The sequence below is a fragment of the Triturus cristatus genome, chromosome 8, assembly GCF_964204655.1.
Source record: "Triturus cristatus chromosome 8, aTriCri1.1, whole genome shotgun sequence".
In the NCBI taxonomy this organism is placed as follows: domain Eukaryota; kingdom Metazoa; phylum Chordata; class Amphibia; order Caudata; family Salamandridae; genus Triturus; species Triturus cristatus.
In genome coordinates this window covers 20,372,939-20,391,653 of record NC_140591.1, presented here as the reverse complement: position 1 = coordinate 20,391,653, position 18,715 = coordinate 20,372,939, and the positions used below count along the sequence as shown (strand labels likewise).

Below are 18,715 nucleotides of genomic sequence, written 5' to 3'. Positions count from 1 at the left end.
ACTCCATCCGGCACTGAGTGTAAGGAACAGAATGTGAATAATAACTACAGACTGAGAAAAGCACTGACAACTCCATCTCGCACTGAGTGTAAGGAACAGAATGTGAATTCTACCTACAGACTGAGAAAAGCACTGACAACTCCATCCGGCACTGAGTGTAAGGAACAGAATGTGAATAATATTTACAGACTGAGAAAAGCACTGACAGCTCCATCCGGCACTGAGTGTAACGAACAGAATGTGAATAATAACTACAGACTGAGAAAAGCACTGACAACTCCATCCGGCACTGAGTGTAAGGAACAGAATGTGAATAATAACTACAGACTGAGAAAAGCACCGACAACTCCATCCCGAACTGAGTGTAAGGAACAGGATGTGAATAACAACTACAGACTGAGAAAAGCACTGACAGCTCCATCCCGCACTGAGTGTAAGGAACAGAATGTGAATAATAACTACAGACTGAGAAAAGCACCGACAACTCCATCCGGCACTGAGTGTAAGGAACAGGATGTGAATAACAACTACAGCCTGAGAAAAGCACTGACAGCTCCATCCGGCACTGAGTGTAAGGAACAGAATGTGAATAATAACTACAGACTGAGAAGAATACTGACAGCTCCATCCGGCACTGAGTGTAAGGAACAGAATGTGAATAATAACTACAGACTGAGAAAAGCACTGACAACTCCATCCCGCACTGAGTGTAAGGAACAGAATGTGAATAATAACTGCAGACTGAGAAAAGCACTGACAACTCCACCCGGCACTGAGTGTAAGGAACAGAATGTGAATTCTAACTACAGACTGAGAAAAGCACTGACAACTCCATCCCGCACTGAGTGTAAGGAACAGAATGTGAATAATAACTACAGACTGAGAAAAGCACTGACAACTCCATCCCGCACGGAGTGTAAGGAACAGAATGTGAATAATATTTACAGACTGAGAAAAGCACTGACAGCTCCATCCGGCACTGAGTGTAAGGAACAGAATGTGAATTCTAACTACAGACTGAGAAAAGCACTGACAGCTCCATCCGGCACTGAGTGTAAGGAACAGGATGTGAATAATAACTACAGACTGAGAAAAGCACTGACAGCTCCATCCGGCACTGAGTGTAAGGAACAGAATGTGAATAATAACTACAGACTGAGAAAAGCACTGACAACTCCATCAGCACTGAGTGTAAGGAACAGAATGTGAATTCTAACTACAGACTGAGAAAAGCACTGACAGCTCAATCCAGCACTGAGTGTAAGGAACAGAATGTGAACAATAACTACAGACTGAGAAAAGCACTGACAACTCCATCCGGCACTAAGTGTAAGGAACAGGATGTGAATAATAACTACAGACTGAGAAAAGCACTGACAACTCCATCTCGCACTGAGTGTAAGGAACAGAATGTGAATTCTACCTACAGACTGAGAAAAGCACTGACAACTCCATCCGGCACTGAGTGTAAGGAACAGAATGTGAATAATAACTACAGACTGAGAAAAGCACTGACAACTCCATCCGGCACTGAGTGTAACGAACAGAATGTGAATAATAACTACAGACTGAGAAAAGCACTGACAACTCCATCAGCACTGAGTGTAAGGAACAGAATGTGAATAATAACTACAGACTGAGAAAAGCACTGACAACTCCATCAGCACTGAGTGTAAGGAACAGAATGTGAATAATAACTACAGACTGAGAAAAGCACTGACAACTCCATCAGCACTGAGTGTAAGGAACAGAATGTGAATTCTAACTACAGACTGAGAAAAGCACTGACAACTCCATCCGGCACTGAGTGCAAGGAACAGAATGTGAATAATAACTACAGACTGAGAAAAGCACTGACAACTCCATCCGGCACTGAGTGTAAGGAACAGAATGTGAATAATAACTACAGACTGAGAAAAGCACTGACAACTCCATCCCGCACTGAGTGTAAGGAACAGAATGTGAGTAATAACTACAGACTGAGAAAAGCACTGACAGCTCCATCCAGCACTGAGTGTAAGGAACAGAATGTGAATTCTAACTACAGACTGAGAAAAGCACTGACAGCTCCATTCGGCACTGAGTGTAAGGAACAGGATGTGAATAATAACTACAGACTGAGAAAAGCACTGACAGCTCCATCCGGCACTGAGTGTAAGGAACAGAATGTGAATAATAACTACAGACTGAGAAAAGCACTGACAACTCCACCCGGCACGGAGTGTAAGGAACAGAATGTGAATTCTAACTACAGACTGAGAAAAGCACTGACAGCTCCATCCAGCACTGAGTGTAAGGAACAGAATGTGAATTCTAACTACAGACTGAGAAAAGCACTGACAGCTACATTCGGCACTGAGTGTAAGGAACAGGATGTGAATAATAACTACAGACTGAGAAAAGCACTGACAGCTCCATCCGGCACTGAGTGTAAGGAACAGAATGTGAATAATAACTACAGACTGAGAAAAGCACTGACAACTCCATCCGGCACGGAGTGTAAGGAACAGAATGTGAATAATAACTACAGACTAAGAAAAGCACTGACAACTCCATCAGCACTGAGTGTAAGGAACAGAATGTGAATTCTAACTACAGACTGAGAAAAGCACTGACAGCTCAATCCAGCACTGAGTGTAAGGAACAGAATGTGAATAATAACTACAGACTGAGAAAAGCACTGACAACTCCATCAGCACTGAGTGTAAGGAACAGAATGTGAACAATAACTACAGACTGAGAAAAGCACTGACAACTCCATCCCGCACTGAGTGTAAGGAACAGAATGTGAATAATAACTACAGACTGAGAAAAGCACTGACAACTCCATCAGCACTGAGTGTAAGGAACAGAATGTGAACAATAACTACAGACTGAGAAAAGCACTGACAACTCCATCCCGCACTGAGTGTAAGGAACAGAATGTGAACAATAACTACAGACTGAGAAAAGCACTGACAACTCCATCCGGCACTAAGTGTAAGGAACAGAATGTGAATTCTAACTACAGACTGAGAAAAGCACTGACAACTCCATCCGGCACTGAGTGTAAGGAACAGAATGTGAATAATAACTACAGACTGAGAAAAGCACTGACAACTCCATCCGGCACTGAGTGTAAGGAACAGAATGTGCATTATAACTACAGACTGAGAAAAGCACTGACAACTCCATCCGGCACTGAGTGTAACGAACAGAATGTGAATAATAACTACAGACTGAGAAAAGCACTGACAGCTCCATCCCGCACTGAGTGTAAGGAACAGAATGTGAATAATAACTACAGACTGAGAAAAGCACTGACAACTGCCTCCAGCACTGAGTGTAAGGAACAGAATGTGAATAATAACTACAGACTGAGAAAAGCACTGACAGCTCCATCCCGCACTGAGTGTAAGGAACAGAATGTGAATAATAACTACAGACTGAGAAAAGCACTGACAGCTCCATCCCGCACTGAGTGTAAGGAACAGAATGTGAATTCTAACTACAGACTGAGAAAAGCACTGACAACTCCATCCCGCACTGAGTGTAAGGAACAGAATGTGAATTCTAACTACAGACTGAGAAAAGCACTGACAACTCCATCCGGCACTGAGTGTAAAGAACAGAATGTGAATAATAACTACAGACTGAGAAAAGCACTGACAACTCCATCCCGCACTGAGTGTAAGGAACAGAATGTGAATTCTAAATACAGACTGAGAAAAGCACTGACAGCTCCATCCGGCACTGAGTGTAAGGAACAGAATGTGAATTCTAACTACAGACTGAGAAAAGCACTGACAGCTCCATCCAGCACTGAGTGTAAGGAACAGAATGTGAATAATAACTACAGACTGAGAAAAGCACTGACAACTCCATCCCGCACTGAGTGTAAGGAACAGAATGTGAATAATAACTACAGACTGAGAAAAGCACTGACAGCTCCATCCGGCACTGAGTGTAAGGAACAGAATGTGAATAATATTTACAGACTGAGAAAAGCACTGACAGCTCCATCCGGCACTGAGTGTAAGGAACAGAATGTGAATAATAACTACAGACTGAGAAAAGCACTGACAGCTCCATCCCGCACTGAGCGTAAGGAACAGAATGTGAATAATAACTACAGACTGAGAAAAGCACTCACAACTCCATCCCGCACTGAGTGTAAGGAGCAGAATGTGAATAATAACTACAGACTGAGAAAAGCACTGACAACTCCATCCGGCACTGAGTGTAAGGAACAGAATGTGAACAATAACTACAGACTGAGAAAAGCACTGACAACTCCATCCGGCACTGAGTGCAAGGAACAGAATGTGAATTTTAACTACAGACTGAGAAAAGCACTGACAACTCCATCCGGCACAGAGTGCAAGGAACAGAATGTGAATAATAACTACAGACTGAGAAAAGCACTGACAACTCCATCCGGCACTGAGTGCAAGGAACAGAATGTGAATAATAACTACAGACTGAGAAAAGCACTGACAGCTCCATCCCGCACTGAGTGTAAGGAACAGAATGGAATAATAACTACAGACTGAGAAAAGCACTGAGAACTCCATCCAGCACTGAGTGTAAGGAACAGAATGTGAATAATAACTACAGACTGAGAAAAGCACTGACAGCTCCATCCCGCACTGAGTGTAAGGAACAGAATGTGAATTCTAACTACAGACTGAGAAAAGAACTGACAGCTCCATCCCGCACTGAGTGTAAGGAACAGAATGTGAATAATAACTACAGACTGAGAAGAATACTGACAGCTCCATCCCGCACTGAGTGTAAGGAACAGAATGTGAATTCTAACTACAGACTGAGAAAAGCACTGACAGCTCCATCCCGCACTGAGTGTAAGGAACAGAATGTGAATAATAACTACAGACTGAGAAAAGCACTGACAGCTGCATCCCGCACTGAGTGTAAGGAACAGAATGTGAATTCTAACTACAGACTGAGAAAAGCACTGACAACTCCATCCCGCACTGAGTGTAAGGAACAGAATGTGAACAATAACTACAGACTGAGAAAAGCACTGACAACTCCATCCGGCACTGAGTGTAAGGAACAGAATGGAATAATAACTACAGACTGAGAAAAGCACTGACAGCTCCATCCCGCACTGAGTGTAAGGAACAGAATGTGAATTCTAACTACAGACTGAGAAAAGCACTGACAACTCCATCCGGCACTGAGTGCAAGGAACAGAATGTGAATAATAACTACAGACTGAGAAAAGCACTGACAACTCCATCCGGCACTGAGTGCAAGGAACAGAATGTGAATAATAACTACAGACTGAGAAAAGCACTGACAGCTCCATCCCGCACTGAGTGTAAGGAACAGAATGTGAATAATAACTACAGACTGAGAAAAGCACTCACAACTCCATCCCGCACTGAGTGTAAGGAGCAGAATGTGAATAATAACTACAGACTGAGAAAAGCACTGACAACTCCATCCGGCACTGAGTGTAAGGAACAGAATGTGAACAATAACTACAGACTGAGAAAAGCACTGACAACTCCATCCGGCACTGAGTGTAAGGAACAGAATGGAATAATAACTACAGACTGAGAAAAGCACTGACAGCTCCATCCCGCACTGAGTGTAAGGAACAGAATGTGAATTCTAACTACAGACTGAGAAAAGCACTGACAACTCCATCCGGCACTGAGTGCAAGGAACAGAATGTGAATAATAACTACAGACTGAGAAAAGCACTGACAACTCCATCCGGCACTGAGTGCAAGGAACAGAATGTGAATAATAACTACAGACTGAGAAAAGCACTGACAGCTCCATCCCGCACTGAGTGTAAGGAACAGAATGTGAATAATAACTACAGACTGAGAAAAGCACTCACAACTCCATCCCGCACTGAGTGTAACGAACAGAATGGAATAATAACTACAGACTGAGAAAAGCACTGAGAACTCCATCCAGCACTGAGTGTAAGGAACAGAATGTGAATAATAACTACAGACTGAGAAAAGCACTGACAGCTCCATCCCGCACTGAGTGTAAGGAACAGAATGTGAATTCTAACTACAGACTGAGAAAAGAACTGACAGCTCCATCCCGCACTGAGTGTAAGGAACAGAATGTGAATAATAACTACAGACTGAGAAGAATACTGACAGCTCCATCCCGCACTGAGTGTAAGGAACAGAATGTGAATTCTAACTACAGACTGAGAAAAGCACTGACAGCTCCATCCCGCACTGAGTGTAAGGAACAGAATGTGAATAATAACTACAGACTGAGAAAAGCACTGACAGCTGCATCCCGCACTGAGTGTAAGGAACAGAATGTGAATTCTAACTACAGACTGAGAAAAGCACTGACAACTCCATCCCGCACTGAGTGTAAGGAACAGAATGTGAATTCTAACTACAGACTGAGAAAAGCACTGACAACTCCATCCGGCACTGAGTGTAAGGAACAGAATGTGAATAATAACTACAGACTGAGAAAAGCACTGACAACTCCATCTCGCACTGAGTGTAAGGAACAGAATGTGAATTCTACCTACAGACTGAGAAAAGCACTGACAACTCCATCCGGCACTGAGTGTAAGGAACAGAATGTGAATAATATTTACAGACTGAGAAAAGCACTGACAGCTCCATCCGGCACTGAGTGTAACGAACAGAATGTGAATAATAACTACAGACTGAGAAAAGCACTGACAACTCCATCCGGCACTGAGTGTAAGGAACAGAATGTGAATAATAACTACAGACTGAGAAAAGCACCGACAACTCCATCCCGAACTGAGTGTAAGGAACAGGATGTGAATAACAACTACAGACTGAGAAAAGCACTGACAGCTCCATCCCGCACTGAGTGTAAGGAACAGAATGTGAATAATAACTACAGACTGAGAAAAGCACCGACAACTCCATCCGGCACTGAGTGTAAGGAACAGGATGTGAATAACAACTACAGCCTGAGAAAAGCACTGACAGCTCCATCCGGCACTGAGTGTAAGGAACAGAATGTGAATAATAACTACAGACTGAGAAGAATACTGACAGCTCCATCCGGCACTGAGTGTAAGGAACAGAATGTGAATAATAACTACAGACTGAGAAAAGCACTGACAACTCCATCCCGCACTGAGTGTAAGGAACAGAATGTGAATAATAACTGCAGACTGAGAAAAGCACTGACAACTCCACCCGGCACTGAGTGTAAGGAACAGAATGTGAATTCTAACTACAGACTGAGAAAAGCACTGACAACTCCATCCCGCACTGAGTGTAAGGAACAGAATGTGAATAATAACTACAGACTGAGAAAAGCACTGACAACTCCATCCCGCACGGAGTGTAAGGAACAGAATGTGAATAATATTTACAGACTGAGAAAAGCACTGACAGCTCCATCCGGCACTGAGTGTAAGGAACAGAATGTGAATTCTAACTACAGACTGAGAAAAGCACTGACAGCTCCATCCGGCACTGAGTGTAAGGAACAGGATGTGAATAATAACTACAGACTGAGAAAAGCACTGACAGCTCCATCCGGCACTGAGTGTAAGGAACAGAATGTGAATAATAACTACAGACTGAGAAAAGCACTGACAACTCCATCAGCACTGAGTGTAAGGAACAGAATGTGAATTCTAACTACAGACTGAGAAAAGCACTGACAGCTCAATCCAGCACTGAGTGTAAGGAACAGAATGTGAACAATAACTACAGACTGAGAAAAGCACTGACAACTCCATCCGGCACTAAGTGTAAGGAACAGGATGTGAATAATAACTACAGACTGAGAAAAGCACTGACAACTCCATCTCGCACTGAGTGTAAGGAACAGAATGTGAATTCTACCTACAGACTGAGAAAAGCACTGACAACTCCATCCGGCACTGAGTGTAAGGAACAGAATGTGAATAATAACTACAGACTGAGAAAAGCACTGACAACTCCATCCGGCACTGAGTGTAACGAACAGAATGTGAATAATAACTACAGACTGAGAAAAGCACTGACAACTCCATCAGCACTGAGTGTAAGGAACAGAATGTGAATAATAACTACAGACTGAGAAAAGCACTGACAACTCCATCAGCACTGAGTGTAAGGAACAGAATGTGAATAATAACTACAGACTGAGAAAAGCACTGACAACTCCATCAGCACTGAGTGTAAGGAACAGAATGTGAATTCTAACTACAGACTGAGAAAAGCACTGACAACTCCATCCGGCACTGAGTGCAAGGAACAGAATGTGAATAATAACTACAGACTGAGAAAAGCACTGACAACTCCATCCGGCACTGAGTGTAAGGAACAGAATGTGAATAATAACTACAGACTGAGAAAAGCACTGACAACTCCATCCCGCACTGAGTGTAAGGAACAGAATGTGAGTAATAACTACAGACTGAGAAAAGCACTGACAGCTCCATCCAGCACTGAGTGTAAGGAACAGAATGTGAATTCTAACTACAGACTGAGAAAAGCACTGACAGCTCCATTCGGCACTGAGTGTAAGGAACAGGATGTGAATAATAACTACAGACTGAGAAAAGCACTGACAGCTCCATCCGGCACTGAGTGTAAGGAACAGAATGTGAATAATAACTACAGACTGAGAAAAGCACTGACAACTCCACCCGGCACGGAGTGTAAGGAACAGAATGTGAATTCTAACTACAGACTGAGAAAAGCACTGACAGCTCCATCCAGCACTGAGTGTAAGGAACAGAATGTGAATTCTAACTACAGACTGAGAAAAGCACTGACAGCTACATTCGGCACTGAGTGTAAGGAACAGGATGTGAATAATAACTACAGACTGAGAAAAGCACTGACAGCTCCATCCGGCACTGAGTGTAAGGAACAGAATGTGAATAATAACTACAGACTGAGAAAAGCACTGACAACTCCATCCGGCACGGAGTGTAAGGAACAGAATGTGAATAATAACTACAGACTAAGAAAAGCACTGACAACTCCATCAGCACTGAGTGTAAGGAACAGAATGTGAATTCTAACTACAGACTGAGAAAAGCACTGACAGCTCAATCCAGCACTGAGTGTAAGGAACAGAATGTGAATAATAACTACAGACTGAGAAAAGCACTGACAACTCCATCAGCACTGAGTGTAAGGAACAGAATGTGAACAATAACTACAGACTGAGAAAAGCACTGACAACTCCATCCCGCACTGAGTGTAAGGAACAGAATGTGAATAATAACTACAGACTGAGAAAAGCACTGACAACTCCATCAGCACTGAGTGTAAGGAACAGAATGTGAACAATAACTACAGACTGAGAAAAGCACTGACAACTCCATCCCGCACTGAGTGTAAGGAACAGAATGTGAACAATAACTACAGACTGAGAAAAGCACTGACAACTCCATCCGGCACTAAGTGTAAGGAACAGAATGTGAATTCTAACTACAGACTGAGAAAAGCACTGACAACTCCATCCGGCACTGAGTGTAAGGAACAGAATGTGAATAATAACTACAGACTGAGAAAAGCACTGACAACTCCATCCGGCACTGAGTGTAAGGAACAGAATGTGCATTATAACTACAGACTGAGAAAAGCACTGACAACTCCATCCGGCACTGAGTGTAACGAACAGAATGTGAATAATAACTACAGACTGAGAAAAGCACTGACAGCTCCATCCCGCACTGAGTGTAAGGAACAGAATGTGAATAATAACTACAGACTGAGAAAAGCACTGACAACTGCCTCCAGCACTGAGTGTAAGGAACAGAATGTGAATAATAACTACAGACTGAGAAAAGCACTGACAGCTCCATCCCGCACTGAGTGTAAGGAACAGAATGTGAATAATAACTACAGACTGAGAAAAGCACTGACAGCTCCATCCCGCACTGAGTGTAAGGAACAGAATGTGAATTCTAACTACAGACTGAGAAAAGCACTGACAACTCCATCCCGCACTGAGTGTAAGGAACAGAATGTGAATTCTAACTACAGACTGAGAAAAGCACTGACAACTCCATCCGGCACTGAGTGTAAAGAACAGAATGTGAATAATAACTACAGACTGAGAAAAGCACTGACAACTCCATCCCGCACTGAGTGTAAGGAACAGAATGTGAATTCTAAATACAGACTGAGAAAAGCACTGACAGCTCCATCCGGCACTGAGTGTAAGGAACAGAATGTGAATTCTAACTACAGACTGAGAAAAGCACTGACAGCTCCATCCAGCACTGAGTGTAAGGAACAGAATGTGAATAATAACTACAGACTGAGAAAAGCACTGACAACTCCATCCCGCACTGAGTGTAAGGAACAGAATGTGAATAATAACTACAGACTGAGAAAAGCACTGACAGCTCCATCCGGCACTGAGTGTAAGGAACAGAATGTGAATAATATTTACAGACTGAGAAAAGCACTGACAGTTCCATCCGGCACTGAGTGTAAGGAACAGAATGTGAATAATAACTACAGACTGAGAAAAGCACTGACAGCTCCATCCCGCACTGAGCGTAAGGAACAGAATGTGAATAATAACTACAGACTGAGAAAAGCACTCACAACTCCATCCCGCACTGAGTGTAAGGAGCAGAATGTGAATAATAACTACAGACTGAGAAAAGCACTGACAACTCCATCCGGCACTGAGTGTAAGGAACAGAATGTGAACAATAACTACAGACTGAGAAAAGCACTGACAACTCCATCCGGCACTGAGTGCAAGGAACAGAATGTGAATTTTAACTACAGACTGAGAAAAGCACTGACAACTCCATCCGGCACAGAGTGCAAGGAACAGAATGTGAATAATAACTACAGACTGAGAAAAGCACTGACAACTCCATCCGGCACTGAGTGCAAGGAACAGAATGTGAATAATAACTACAGACTGAGAAAAGCACTGACAGCTCCATCCCGCACTGAGTGTAAGGAACAGAATGGAATAATAACTACAGACTGAGAAAAGCACTGAGAACTCCATCCAGCACTGAGTGTAAGGAACAGAATGTGAATAATAACTACAGACTGAGAAAAGCACTGACAGCTCCATCCCGCACTGAGTGTAAGGAACAGAATGTGAATTCTAACTACAGACTGAGAAAAGAACTGACAGCTCCATCCCGCACTGAGTGTAAGGAACAGAATGTGAATAATAACTACAGACTGAGAAGAATACTGACAGCTCCATCCCGCACTGAGTGTAAGGAACAGAATGTGAATTCTAACTACAGACTGAGAAAAGCACTGACAGCTCCATCCCGCACTGAGTGTAAGGAACAGAATGTGAATAATAACTACAGACTGAGAAAAGCACTGACAGCTGCATCCCGCACTGAGTGTAAGGAACAGAATGTGAATTCTAATTACAGACTGAGAAAAGCACTGACAACTCCATCCCGCACTGAGTGTAAGGAACAGAATGTGAATTCTAACTACAGACTGAGAAAAGCACTGACAACTCCATCCCGCACTGAGTGTAAGGAACAGAATGTGAATTCTAACTACAGACTGAGAAAAGCACTGACAACTCCATCCGGCACTGAGTGTAAGGAACAGAATGTGAATAATATTTACAGACTGAGAAAAGCACTGACAGCTCCATCCGGCACTGAGTGTAACGAACAGAATGTGAATAATAACTACAGACTGAGAAAAGCACTGACAACTCCATCCGGCACTGAGTGTAAGGAACAGAATGTGAATAATAACTACAGACTGAGAAAAGCACCGACAACTCCATCCCGCACTGAGTGTAAGGAACAGGATGTGAATAACAACTACAGACTGAGAAAAGCACTGACAGCTCCATCCCGCACTGAGTGTAAGGAACAGAATGTGAATAATAACTACAGACTGAGAAAAGCACCGACAACTCCATCCCGCACTGAGTGTAAGGAACAGAATGTGAATAATAACTACAGACTGAGAAAAGCACTGACAGCTCCATCCCGCACTGAGTGTAAGGAACAGAATGTGAATAACAACTACAGCCTGAGAAAAGCACTGACAGCTCCATCCGGCACTGAGTGTAAGGAACAGAATGTGAATAATAACTACAGACTGAGAAAAGCACTGACAGCTCCATCCGGCACTGAGTGTAACGAACAGAATGTGAATAATAACTACAGACTGAGAAAAGCACTGACAGCTCCATCCCGCACTGAGTGTAAGGAACAGAATGTGAATAATAACTACAGACTGAGAAAAGCACTGACAACTCCATCCCGCACGGAGTGTAAGGAACAGAATGTGAATAATATTTACAGACTGAGAAAAGCACTGACAGCTCCATCCGGCACTGAGTGTAAGGAACAGAATGTGAATTCTAACTACAGACTGAGAAAAGCACTGACAGCTCCATCCGGCACTGAGTGTAAGGAACAGGATGTGAATAATAACTACAGACTGAGAAAAGCACTGACAGCTCCATCCGGCACTGAGTGTAAGGAACAGAATGTGAATAATAACTACAGACTGAGAAAAGCACTGACAACTCCATCAGCACTGAGTGTAAGGAACAGAATGTGAATTCTAACTACAGACTGAGAAAAGCACTGACAGCTCAATCCAGCACTGAGTGTAAGGAACAGAATGTGAATAATAACTACAGACTGAGAAAAGCACTGACAACTCCATCCGGCACTAAGTGTAAGGAACAGGATGTGAATAACAACTACAGACTGAGAAAAGCACTGACAACTCCATCCGGCACTGAGTGTAAGGAACAGAATGTGAATAATAACTACAGACTGAGAAAAGCACTGACAACTCCATCCCGCACTGAGTGTAAGGAACAGAATGTGCATTATAACTACAGACTGAGAAAAGCACTGACAACTCCATCCAGCACTGAGTGTAAGGAACAGAATGTGAATTATAACTACTGACTTAAAGCACTGACAACTCCATCCGGCACTGAGTGTAACGAACAGAATGTGAATAATAACTACAGACTGAAAAAAGCACTGACAACTCCATCAGCACTGAGTGTAAGGAACAGAATGTGAATTCTAACTACAGACTGAGAAAAGCACTGACAACTCCATCCGGCACTGAGTGTAACGAACAGAATGTGAATAATAACTACAGACTGAGAAAAGCACTGACAACTCCATCCCGCACTTAGTGTAAGGAACAGAATGTGAATAATAACTACAGACTGAGAAAAGCACTGACAACTCCATCCGGCACTGAGTGTAAGAAACAGAATGTGAATATTAACTACAGACTGAGAAAAGCACCGACAACTCCATCCCGCACTGAGTGTAAGGAACAGAATGTGAATAATAACTACAGACTGAGAAAAGCACTGACAACTCCATCAGCACTGAGTGTAAGGAACAGAATGTGAATTCTAACTACAGACTGAGAAAAGCACTGACAACTCCATCCGGCACTGAGTGCAAGGAACAGAATGTGAATAATAACTACAGACTGAGAAAAGCACTGACAACTCCATCCCGCACTGAGTGTAAGGAACAGAATGTGAATAATAACTACAGACTGAGAAAAGCACTGACAACTCCATCCCGCACTGAGTGTAAGGAACAGAATGTGAATAATAACTACAGACTGAGAAAAGCACTGACAACTCCATACCGCACTGAGTGTAAGGAACAGAATGTGAATAATATTTACAGACTGAGAAAAGCACTGACAGCTCCATCCGGCACTGAGTGTAAGGAACAGAATGTGAATTCTAACTACAGACTGAGAAAAGCACTGACAGCTCCATCCGGCACTGAGTGTAAGGAACAGGATGTGAATAATAACTACAGACTGAGAAAAGCACTGACAGCTCCATCCGGCACTGAGTGTAAGGAACAGAATGTGAATAATAACTACAGACTGAGAAAAGCACTGACAACTCCATCGGCACTGAGTGTAAGGAACAGAATGTGAATTCTAACTACAGACTGAGAAAAGCACTGACAGCTCAATCCAGCACTGAGTGTAAGGAACAGAATGTGAACAATAACTACAGACTGAGAAAAGAACTGACAGCTCCATCCCGCACTGAGCGTAAGGAACAGAATGTGAATAATAACTACAGACTGAGAAAAGCACTCACAACTCCATCCCGCACTGAGTGTAAGGAACAGAATGTGAATATTAACTACAGACTGAGAAAAGCACTGACAACTCCATCCCGCACTGAGTGTAAGGAACAGAATGTGAATATTAACTACAGACTGAGAAAAGCACTGACAGCTCCATCCGGCACGGAGTGTAAGGAACAGAATGTGAATAATAACTACAGACTGAGAAAAGCACTGACAACTCCATCAGCACTGAGTGTAAGGAACAGAATGTGAATTCTAACTACAGACTGAGAAAAGCACTGACAGCTCAATCCAGCACTGAGTGTAAGGAACAGAATGTGAATAATAACAACAGACTGAGAAAAGCACTGACAACTCCATCCGGCACGGAGTGTAAGGAACAGAATGTGAACAATAACTACAGACTGAGAAAAGCACTGACAGCTCCACCCCGCACTGAGTGTAAGGAACAGAATGTGAATAATAACTACAGACTGAGAAAAGCACTCACAACTCCATCCCGCACTGAGTGTAAGGAGCAGAATGTGAATAATAACTACAGACTGAGAAAAGCACTGACAACTCCATCCGGCACTGAGTGTAAGGAACAGAATGTGAATAATAACTACAGACTGAGAAAAGCACCGACAACTCCATCCCGCACTGAGTGTAAGGAACAGAATGTGAATTCTAACTACAGACTGAGAAAAGAACTGACAGCTCCATCCCGCACTGAGTGTAAGGAACAGAATGTGAATAATAACTACAGACTGAGAAGAATACTGACAGCTCCATCCCGCACTGAGTGTAAGGAACAGAATGTGAATTCTAACTACAGACTGAGAAAAGCACTGACAGCTCCATCCCGCACTGAGTGTAAGGAACAGAATGTGAATAATAACTACAGACTGAGAAAAGCACTGACAGCTGCATCCCGCACTGAGTGTAAGGAACAGAATGTGAATTCTAACTACAGACTGAGAAAAGCACTGTCAACTCCATCCCGCACTGAGTGTAAGGAACAGAATGTGAATAATAACTACAGACTGAGAAAAGCACTGACAACTCCATCTCGCACTGAGTGTAAGGAACAGAATGTGAATTAGAACTACAGACTGAGAAAAGCACTCACAACTCCATCCCGCACTGAGTGTAAGGAACAGAATGTGAATAATAACTACAGACTGAGAAAAGCACTGACAACTCCACCCGGCACTGAGTGTAAGGAACAGAATGTGAATTCTAACTACAGACTGAGAAAAGCACTGACAGCTCCATCCGGCACTGAGTGTAAGGAACAGAATGTGAATAATAACTACAGACTGAGAAAAGCACTGACAGCTCCATCCCGCACTGAGTGTAAGGAACAGAATGTGAATAATATTTACAGACTGAGAAAAGCACTGACAGCTCCATCCCGCACTGAGTGTAAGGAACAGAATGTGAATAATAACTACAGACTGAGAAAAGCACTGACAGCTCCATCCCGCACTGAGTGTAAGGAACAGAATGTGAATTCTAACTACAGACTGAGAAAAGCACTGACAACTCCATCCGGCACTGAGTGTAAGGAACAGAATGTGAATAATAACTACAGACTGAGAAAAGCACTGACAGCTCCATCCAGCACTGAGTGTAAGGAACAGAATGTGAATAATAACTACAGACTGAGAAAAGCACTGACAGCTCCATCCGGCACTGAGTGTAAGGAACAGAATGTGAATAATAACTACAGACTGAGAAAAGCACCGACAACTCCATCCCGCACTGAGTGTAAGGAACAGAATGTGAATAATAACTACAGACTGAGAAAAGCACTGACAACTCCATCCGGCACTGAGTGTAAGGAACAGAATGTGAATAATAACTACAGACTGAGAAAAGCACTGACAGCTCCATCCAGCACTGAGTGTAAGGAACAGAATGTGAATAATAACTACAGACTGAGAAAAGCACTGACAGCTCCATCCGGCACTGAGTGTAAGGAACAGAATGTGAATAATAACTACAGACTGAGAAAAGCACCGACAACTCCATCCCGCACTGAGTGTAAGGAACAGAATGTGAATAATAACTACAGACTGAGAAAAGCACTGACAACTCCCTCCAGCACTGAGTGTAAGGAACAGAATGTGAATAATAACTACAGACTGAGAAAAGCACTGACAACTCCATCCGGCACTGAGTGTAAGAAACAGAATGTGAATTCTAACTACAGACTGAGAAAAGCACTGACAACTCCATCCCGCACTGAGTGTAAGGAACAGAATGTGAATAATAACTACAGACTGAGAAAAGCACTGACAACTCCATCCGGCACTGAGTGTAAGGAACAGAATGTGAATAATAACTACAGACTGAGAAAAGCACTGACAACTCCATCCGGCACTGAGTGTAAGTAACAGAATGTGAATTCTAACTACAGACTGAGAAAAGCACCGACAACTCCATCCGGCACTGAGTGCAAGGAACAGAATGTGAATAATAACTACAGACTGAGAAAAGCACTGACAGCTCCATCCAGCATTGAGTGTAAGGAACAGAATGTGAATTATAACTACAGACTGAGGAAAGAAGCGAGGGCTGCCACTGACAACTCCATCCGGCACTGAGTGCAAGAAACAGTAAGGCTCTCCCAAGCCCTTGAGGCTTCCATTTTTCATATCACCTGACAGGCTCAAGCATTGCTACTGTGTAAAGGCCTCTTGCACGGCAAACCCTCAGTGTGCAAATGCCCCTTCACTATAGTTCAGGCGTGAGTCAGTCGTCAGAGATCTGTAACTGCTTGCTCTTATGACTTCAAGTGCGCCATGCTGTGTCTGTAGCTCTGACCAATGAACTCTGTGGCCACAGCTCCGGTGATCAGTGCCAGAGACCTAAAGTTCAGTGTACACACAGAGTGCTTGTGCTATTATATTCCATATAGGTACCCTATATGGGCGTAGGGAACATTGCAACCTTTCACCTATATTCCTCCCTACATTACATACATAACGGTTCATAGGGACTGACCTTTTACCTAGATACAGCAGTGCATTCAGAACGCAGGTTTTTCCCTAGTTCGAATCTCATACATTATGCATGAAGCCTCTTGGAAGCACAGCAGGACTACCTTCTCCTGTACAATATCTCTGTATAAAGTTCAGACCCGATGTCATCCTTTAGGCGGACACAGTAACACAGCAAGATAGGACCCCTGGGGAGACCTACGGGCATATATACATCACATCCTGCTTAGAAGGACAGAGGAGACCGAGACTTCCCAGCTGACACACTGACCAGAGACGCTAAGGTTCCTGCATGCAGACGCTCCAGCTCGCAGTGGTCTAACATCCCTCGCAGGGTGTCCAACTCGAGAACAGGACGGGGTCCCATATTCTCTCATTCTCAGGTAATGGGTTTGACTAGATCCTAGAGGGGTTCTTGGCTTAACATCTACACAGATGCTAGGTACATTTAGGTACATCTAGTTAGGGAGACATCGCAGGAGTATGCACTTTTTATCATGTGTTTTATATACTTGTATGTATTCATGATTACTGCAAAATGGTAGAAATAGATCATCCTTTTACTTTTGTTGTACTTCTAATCATATATCTCTGCTACTGTCCAATGGTTGTTGCAGCTCATCTATTCTACACTAGAATAACAACTGTTCAATAACTCCTTATTGAAAACGCCCAGCCTGTTTATTCCGTGTATCTCTGAAACGACAGCAGCAGAAGGAGGCCCTTAAGGCGCACCTGAGTCTGGGCTCTTTACATATTCTTGTTTTCTTTACTCAAACCAATCAGAAAGGGATATATTCCAGAAATCATGGAAGTCCAAAACATACAATGTGGATGGAACGCTCCAGTCTGTGCAAGATCCCTCCCCCCCCCCCCCCTTCCCCAGAGGGAGAGCTGGTGGGTTAGCGCATTGAGGCCTAACCACGAAGAGGGAAGCACATCCCCAGCAGGCCAGAGGCGACGCCTGGCAGAAGTGACATGTCAAAAGGTGGCATGGGATCTCTTTTCTTGAGTCATGGACAAGAGGTCAACCTTGCAAAATAAAGCTGCACAGTCCCCATGACTGCCCCCTCAGATAAGTTGTCCTGCCCCCCCCCCCCCCGGCGTAGGGACAGTCCATCTCTTGACCATCAGCCAAGCCCTTCCCCAGCTTCTTTCAAGACAAGCAGATCAGATTCAGGGGCCACAAACATAAAGTGCCCAAAACCTAGGCAGTGTCAGCACAAACCAGCTCCAAACACATCAAGCTGAGAAGGCGAACCTGCAAATCTGGGCTTACCTTGTTTAACTGGAGCAGGCACGGTGGGAGCTTCAAGACAGAGATAGAGAGAAAGAGAGAAGAAGAGAGAAATAGGAGAGAGATCAGAGAAGCAGAAGTAAGACATGCAGAGAGAAGAGAAGGAGAAAGGTGGAGAACAGATGGATGGAGAGAGTGGTTGATTGTAAGAAGGTGTAGCGCTGCTTACAACATTTAGCAAGGGTATCTTTTGACTCCCAGCCTGTACCTGCAAAGGGGGGATAGCAGCAGGCAGCTCAGCACAGCAACCAGAGGGGGAGACTAGCAGACGAGGGCTACACAGCAGCAGGCAGGACAGACACCGCCTCAGGGGACACTAGCAGACAAGGGCTACTTAGCAGAAGGCAGCTCAACACAGCAGCCAGCAGGGGACACTAGCAGACAAGGGTT

At 43.6% G+C, this 18,715-nt stretch overlaps 1 protein-coding gene across 1 annotated transcript in view; it reads right to left on the bottom strand.

Moving 5' to 3' along the window:
• SLC37A1 (solute carrier family 37 member 1) overlaps window positions 1–18,715 on the bottom strand; it is a 271,365-nt gene that overhangs the window by 118,375 nt on the left and 134,275 nt on the right. The window lies entirely within an intron of this gene.